This window comes from Phyllostomus hastatus, unplaced genomic scaffold, assembly GCF_019186645.2.
Source record: "Phyllostomus hastatus isolate PE091 unplaced genomic scaffold, TTU_PhHast_1.1 phas_scaffold_55, whole genome shotgun sequence".
Taxonomy (NCBI): Eukaryota; Metazoa; Chordata; class Mammalia; order Chiroptera; family Phyllostomidae; genus Phyllostomus; species Phyllostomus hastatus.
In genome coordinates this window covers 1,666,467-1,674,754 of record NW_025334035.1, presented here as the reverse complement: position 1 = coordinate 1,674,754, position 8,288 = coordinate 1,666,467, and positions in this window count along the sequence as shown.

Genomic DNA, 8,288 nt, shown 5'->3' with positions numbered 1-8,288 from the left:
TTTTTCCTTCAAGAAAAGAGCAAAGCGGTCAGCACCTGGTGGCCCCTGGGCCTCCTCACCTCCTCCCAAGGGCAGGGGTGTCCCACGTTTTACAAGAGGTTCTGGTTGTAGGTAACAAAAATGCACTGGAAGAAGTTCACACAAATAAAAATGGGGGGGCAACTGAAAAACTAAAGGGGTGCCTCCTGGAATACAAAATAAGGAGGACCCCCCAGGCCTTGAAAGGAAATACAACCAAGACTAGAGACCCGGTTGGAGCTGAGGCTGCTCCTTCCCCATCTCTCCAGGGCACTGCTGCTGTTTCCCTCCCCTCCCCCACCTCCTCTCTCTCTCCCCACCCCCACTCTTTCTCAGCTTCAGTCTGTCCCAGCTCTGGCTTTATATTACTTCCATTCAAGGGCCCGCTAAAGCTGATCATTGTCTCTGCATAATTCCATTTCCTGGGATAGAACCTGCAGGTTCAGCCTAAGTCAGGTGTCCACCTGCAGTCTCCTCAACTGTGACGGGGGTGGTGGTGAGGAGGGGAGCAGCCATGCAGCCATGGGCCCAGGACTGCCCAGGGCCCCTGATGTCTAAGGGGCCTGAGAATCCTAAGAAGGGGAATGGTTGGAGCATGCGCACAGAGAGGTGTTCACTACCATGTGGATGCCCCACCTGAAGGCCACACACACCCATATCCCTGTTTTGAGAATGCAGCAGCCACACAGGCCTCTGGCCTTGGGTCAATACCACTGGATCCCAGTCTATCCAGCCTATGTGTTACATCCTGCTGAACAATAGGATATGAAGTAACTTTTTATTTCCCTCAAGATGACATACCCAGAGCTGGCAGAGTCTGCAGTTCTGAAGAAGCCCTGGGCTAAGGATTGTAAAACATGGGTGCGGGGGGCAGTGGGGCATGGCAGGAGACCCCTGGCGTTGGGGTTGGGCTGAACTGTGTGTGAGTGCCAGGGTGCTTCTCAGGTCGCCCTAGCCTCACCAGGCCTCCCATGGCAAATTCTTCTGATGCTGCAGAAAGAGACCCAGCGAGAGAGGCCAAGTGCCAAGCACAGTTCCTGGTTCATCGCTGGCTGTCCACACCCTGCAGATACTGGTGGGGTGAGAGCAACTGCGGCCAACAGGAACAACTGCCCCGAGGAGGGGATGTCACCATACAAGCTGTGGGTCCCACTCACGTTGCTGAAGGCTGAGTGTCCCAGCCCAGTGGCAGCACAGGGAACCAAGGGCGATGGACATGTGACGCCAGGTCTTGGCATGCTCACCATGGAAAGGGGAAATTAGTGGCAAGCCCAGGGTTCACACCATGGCTCTGCCACTTCCTCACTGTGTGACCTTTGGCAGGTCCCCTCAATCTCTGGGTTTGTTCCTCATCTGTGACAGAGGGTAGGATAGTAATACCTACCCCCTTGGAATGGTTGTAAAGATGAAGTGATGAAGTACTTAACAGTGTGACCATCACACGGTCCAAAAGCAGAAAGAGGGGTGTATACAGTGTCCATGAGAGCACAGTGTGGAGAGGGCAGCGTGGATGCCAGGGGTGAACGGTTTCCAGCAGGAGCCACTGGGTGCACTGAGTGGAGAGAGGAGTTGGAGAACAGTGGGGGGCGCCCAATGCTAGGCAGAGGCCTCAGCGTGGGTGAAGGGGTGGAGGTGGGTTACCAGTGCAGCAGGTCCTTCAAGGAGTAGGAGTCGAGGAGGACAGGACGCTCGGTTGCTGGTGAGAGCACCCCTCTGGACAGTGGTCTGACTTGGGGGATGAGGAGTTGAGTGCGGGGAGGTCTGCAGTGCGGGAGAAGGCGGTGCTCACAAGGCGTGAGCTGCACAGAGCTCAGTGGTAGGGGCTGAGGACCCAGGCACCATGGGAAGAGTGGTAACCGGCTCTGCTCCTTCCCCAGGCTGCCTCCAGGATGATCCCGCGCCTCTCACCTTCCCACTGGAGCATTTCCTCCCTCCAGCCACGACCCTCAGAAGGTCCTTGAATGTGCAACTTTTTATAGATCACATTTATTCTGCCGGGGAAATCAGCCCTCAACCGAAACGGTGCCCAGGCATGAATCATAGTGTCCGAGGTGCAGAGAAAATGCAGCAAGTCAGCAGTTATCGGGTGGGGCCCCAGGGTTTTCATTCACAAAGAGATTTTTCAATTTTATTAAAATCAATAAGAGTTTTATTATGGTATAAATGAAACGAGGGCCCCTGGCTTCTAGGATGACAAACCGAGCTGCCATAGCGGCTGGAACAAGAGCCCCCTCCAGGAAGAGACCCTCTCTGGCAGGGAGCGTGCTCATGCCCAGGGTCGGGCCGGCCCTTCAGGCCTGAAGAGAGAAGATCTGTGGCTGAAGAAACACGCCTGCCACCGAATCCCCAGCGAAGGGCCACGTCCTATACTGCAGATCCCATCCTCATGTTCTCGCAAATCTCCAGGAAATCATGACATCATTGGTGGGCTGAAGTTTTTTGTGGAAACCAGCAATGGAGCCAACTTCAGCATTAAGATTAGCTCAGAACAGAGACTGTCCTTCTGTGGAAACAAATGGCACAGATAAGAAGCATGCATGAAAGCCCTTTGGATACTATTAAGTGCTGTCCACCTCCTTTGCTTATTCCTTTACCCTTATTATTGTTCGTAACCCTGGGCACTCAGGCCCTGTAAACAGAGTCTTGGAGAAAGGACCACAGGAACTATAAGCTCAGAGTTGACGGTGGAGGCCCAAGGGCGGTCCCCACAGAAACCAGGATGGAGGGCCCAATCAATAAATGCACAAGGCATGAAGGAGAAAAGAAAAAGAGGAATCCAGCCATATCACACCCACCCCACACCCAACCCCCACCCCCACCTCACACACACACACATGCAGCTCTGGGAATGGTGGGGAGGGGGTGGAGCTCCTCTTGGGGCAGAGTCCCAGGTCTGGGTAGCCTGGCTCTCAGAGGCAGCCCAACTCCCCAGGGTGGCTGTGGCAGTGAGCTCCTGGCTGCCTGCACCAGTTCCCGGGACCCATCCCTGCGACTCGAAGGGGACTGTGTTAGGGGCAGAAGCTCTAGGCTGGGCCATGGAAGCAGCTCTGCTGGTTCTAGGGTCAATGGCTCTGGCCCCCTATCTGAGATGGCCTGGCAACCGCAGACACCAGGATGAAGCTGGGCAATTTGGGAACCACAGTAATAATGTGTCTGGAACGACAGTCAGGTCCTGCCCCCAGGGGACTGCAGAGGCAGCAGGCACCAAGGCCTCAAAGGCTGCCAGGCCTCCTGGGAAACTGCTGGCCTGGTTGTCCACATCCGGGGCTATTGACAGCCTTGTTTCCGAGAAGCCAGGCAGGGCCCAGACCCAAGCAGCTGGGCCTCCAGGCTGACCCAGAGCACAGATTCTAGCCAGGGCAGGGCCTATGGCTGGGAAGGAGAGTATGATGTGGATCCTGCAAGCCTTGGACTTTTTTAATTAAAACAACAATAGCAACCAAGGCACTGGAAATTCCAACCCTAACAGAATGGTTTGTGTTTTTATGTATCTCCTTCCAGCCTATGTCCTCACAGGCACAGCTTTTTCCCTCATTGCAATCGTATGTAGCGTGCACAGTTTTGTACTCAGGTGGGGGCTTTGTCCACTTAGCCACACATAAAAAGCTGGTTTTCGTGTTCCCACACACTTTTATAATCAAATTTAATAGCTGTGTAAACCAAAATAGTATGGATGCCCCCTAATTTACTGAATAACTTTCCTGTTACTGGGGATACAGTTTACTTTGAAATTTTAATTACTGAGTCATGCCATGTTGAATACCTTCAAAGGGATCATTTTTTTTCCTTTCAGAGGCAAACTAATAGGACCAAAGGGCATAAATATTTTCAACTCATTGCACACCGTTCCCTTAAAGAGTGGGGCTAGTCACATTACCTCTGAGGGCAACTGAGTTTGGCCGCACCCAGCCCGCAGCCTGCACCCTCAGCCCTCCCTCGCCATGGTGGCTTGTCGCAAGCGTACATCTGGGGGCGATGTTTCCTGCTAGTTTAGTAACTACCAAACAGCACCTCAAGCCTGCTTTAATTTTAATTGCTCTGATTCCTAGCAAGGCTAACCGTTTTACCCCGTGTCTGTTAACACACCAATTCGCCTCAAGGGAAGAGCATGCTTAAATGTGTCGCCTACTTATCTATTGGGTCGTAATCTCTCTTCCTTATAAAAAATTTAATGAACTCTTTATGTGGCAGAGCCATCAACCCTGTGTTACTGCTGTCGGGGCAGCCACCTCTGCCCGTCCGGCGTTCTTCATTCTGTTGCACTTTGTTCGTAGAGACGAGCTTTCATGTTGCTCCCGCTGTTGTCTGTGTGTTCCTGGGCCGTCTCGCTCTCCTGTCAAAGCCGACAGGGGTCTTTCTTTATAAAGGTAATAAGTATTGCACTTTGTGCTAAGTTTTCTATTTTTAGTATAATTTATAATAAATAAATTTAAAATTTACAATAATTTTAAGATATTTAGCTCTTTAATCCATCTGTGGTCTATTTTGGTATAAGGGGGAGCTCAAAATTAAATTTTTTCAACGATAGCCAATTTCCCGTCATTTGTTTTTAATATTTTATAAAGTGCTCTAATGTTGAACCTTCTAGATCTTGAGACTTGCCCTTCTTTTAAAAGAATGTCCTTTGGTGCTCATATATCCATGGAACACAACAGAAAGCCCAGAAATAAACCCACGCCTTCATGGTCAATGAATATTTGACAAAGGAGGTAAGAGAATACAATGAAGTAAACACAGTCTCTTCAATACACAGTGTTGGGGAAATTGGACAGGTGCAGGCAAACAATAAAACGAGACCACCAAATGAAACCATACACAAAGCCAGAATGGATAAATGACTTAAATATAAGTCACAAAACCATAAAAATCCTGCAATGAAACACAGGCAGTAAAATCTCAAAAATCTCTTACAGCAGTATTGTTACCAATACATCTCCCAGGGCAAGGGAAACGGAGGGAGAAATGAACAGATGGGGCTGCAGCACACGGAGAAGCCCTCGCACAGCGAAGGAAGCACCAACAAAACCAGAAAGGAGCCCCCCAAATGGGAGAACATGTTTGCCAGTGACACATCTGATAAGGGGTTAATTTCCAAAATACATAAAGAGCTCATACAACTCAACACCAGAAAGACAAACAAAAAAACCATTAAAAAATGGGGTTTTTTTACAAATGGCTAATAGACATATGAAAAATGCCCAGCATCACTAATCATCAAAGGGATGCAAATTAAAACCACAATGAGATATCACCTCACACCTGTCCGAATAGCTATCGTCAATAAATCAACAAACAACAAGTGTTGGCAAGAATGTGGAGAACAGGGAAGCCTGGTGCAGCTACTGTGAAAAACACTATGGAGCTTCCTCAGAAAATTAAAAAGTGGAACTGTGTTTTGACCTAGCAATTCCACTTCTGGAAATAGATCTTAAGAATCCCAAAACACTAATTTGAAAGAACACATGCACCCCTATGTTCATAGCAGCATTATTTACAATAGCCAAGGTCTAGAAACAACCTGAGTGTCCATCAGTAGATGAATGGATAAAAAAGCTGTGGTACATTTACACAGTGGAATACTACTCAGCTGTGAAAAAAAAAAAAAGGAAGGAAATCTTACCTTTTGTGACAGCATGGATGGACCTGGAGAGCATTATGCTAAGTGAAATAAGCCAGTCAGAGAAAGACAAATACCATATGATTTCACTTATATGTGGAATCTAATGAACAAAATAAAATGACAAACAAAATAGAAATAAAGGTATGGACACATGGAACAGACTGATAGCTGTCAGAGCGGAGGGGGGCCTGGATGACAGAAGGTGAAGGGATCAGCCAAAGAGTGTACGTGCATAATTCACAGACAGAGACAAGAGTGTGGTGACGGCCAGAGGGGAGGGGGATGGGGCCTGGGTGGAGGTGGGCACAGGGCAGGGGGCAATGAGGACATCTGTAATAGTGTTCACAATGAAAATAAAGTTAAAAAATAAAAAAGACTGTCCTTTGGAAATCATTATCTGTTTCCTTTACCAGAGTCTGTAAAGTTCAGAAAAATACTGTTGGGATCGATTGGAGGTAGGTTATGTTTGCAAATTAACCTAAGGCTCTGAGACATTTTCACAACACCAAGTGTGTGCATGTTGGAATATATTACGTCTGTCACCCTGCCCCCACCCCATAGAGTCTGCAATTCTCTTTAGAAAGGCCAGGCATATATTATGGTTATTTTTAAGTATGTTAGATCACTTGTTTCTGTCATACATGGATTTCATTATGTTGTCTAGCAATTGCTAGTATTTAGAAAGATTCGCCAGTTTTATGTATACAGCTTGTATTAATACTCTTTCTTAAACTCTTTAACTTATATATTTTTGCTGATTCTTTTGCATCCACTATCCATACAAAGGTTCTTGTGTTGTCTGTTTTCTCTTTTAGCTTTTCTTACTGAATCAACTAGGATTCCAAACAAGATCAACTTGAACTACCTTTAATCCTTTCAGGAACTCAGTAGGGTGTAAACTAATTTGCTCATTAATTATCAGAGTGAAAAAAAGAAATTCATTTTTTTTCCTAATTTTGAAGTTACTTTACCAGTGCTGCTTTTGAGTTTAAAATAGGTATGCTTTATTCTATTGAAGAAACGTTTAATTCTGACACTATAATGTTTTAAAACAATTGAACGTCATCAAATTATTTTCAGGGTAACTATTAAGATGATACTATGCCTTTTATTTTCATCTTCATGTTGAATAAATAATGACATTTTCCCCCAGTGACAAACCTGGAATTTCAACCCATGTTATTTATCGAGTTGTCATTTTAGGAAAGCATGTGTAAGTTTGCCAACCCTTGAGTGTGGCTTACAGTTGTGTAATAACCAGCAAACACAGGCAGATGAGAGGCATTTTCAGATAGAATTCTTTCTGCCTGTAATCATTCCAGGGCACTGGTGTTTCAAGGGCAGTAGGGAAACAGAGATGCATCTGGAAGACTGACACTTAGATTTTTTTTTTAATTTTTATTTAGTGATTTGAGAGAGAGAGAGAAACATCCATTTGTTGTTCCACTTATTCATGCGCTCGTTGGTTGATTCTTGTATGTGCCCTGACCAGGGATGAAACCCACCACCTCGGTGTAGGGGGACAACACTCGAACCAACTGAACTATCCAGCCAGGGCCTGACTTAAATCTTAAGTCACTCTTGTGAAGACCAGGGATTAACTGAAAATTATGGAGAGTTCTCTTTGAAAGGAGTGTTACAGAACAGACCTGGGCTGGGGTGTAAATGATACACTATACCTAATGGACCCACCCTTGTGTTCTGGGGTCCCCCCACCCCGTACTAGGTTTGCCTTGCCTGCTGCCAGGGAAAGACGCCTCTCAATGCCAGAGATTGGTGAAAAGGAAAGGGATTGTTTACTTAAAAAGTTATACAGACTTAGAGTAATGACTTAGTGTCTTCATTAAAATACGAAAGTCCTTTAGAATACCCACAAACGCACAGTCCTTTCTTCTCCCCTTTGCCCAGTCCAGGGTACTGTATCTCAGGAAAAGAAGTAGAAGTCCATGGTTCAGGCAGCCCCTTGGTTCCAGCATCATCTGCTGTGTTGCTGCTGCGATCTCCAGTTAATCCAAAACCGTGTGGCACATTCTCATGGCCCACCAGCAAGAATCCTTTCACCCCTTTTCTTCCAGGAAAAGTCTCTCCTGCTTCCCAAACCATGTGGCAAAAAGGGAGCACCCTAAGGCTACACAGTCCCAAAGCTGTGTGGTCCTGTCACACCTGGATTTAAATCGCACTGCCAATCTTCCTCAGCAGCACCATTTCTGACTCCTCCCACAATCAGTGACACTTGCCATCATTCCCGTATTCTTCCAGCTTTACTGGGCTGCCATAGTCAGGCCAGGCAGGTGTGGCCTTGTGGTATGGAGTCAATCATCTGCAAGCTTTTACGCAGGCGCTGTAACCAGGGGGAGTTGCTTCCCAGTTACATCCTGGGTTGAAGTCACTCCTATCCCCTGGCTCAAAACATAGCCACAGCTATTTAACATATCCATGAAAACAGTTAAAGGTTGTAGATATGTTAAATGACTGTTCTAGAGGTTATCTGCAGAACTGTTGCTATGCAAAACAACTCTCAATGGCCCTGCTCCATGTGTCCCATCCCCCAGCTCAGACTGGTGGGGGTGAGGACACTACGTGTGTGTGTGTGTGTGTGTGTGTGTGTGTGTGTGTGTGTGTGTGTGTATTTTTAAATATTTCCTGGATA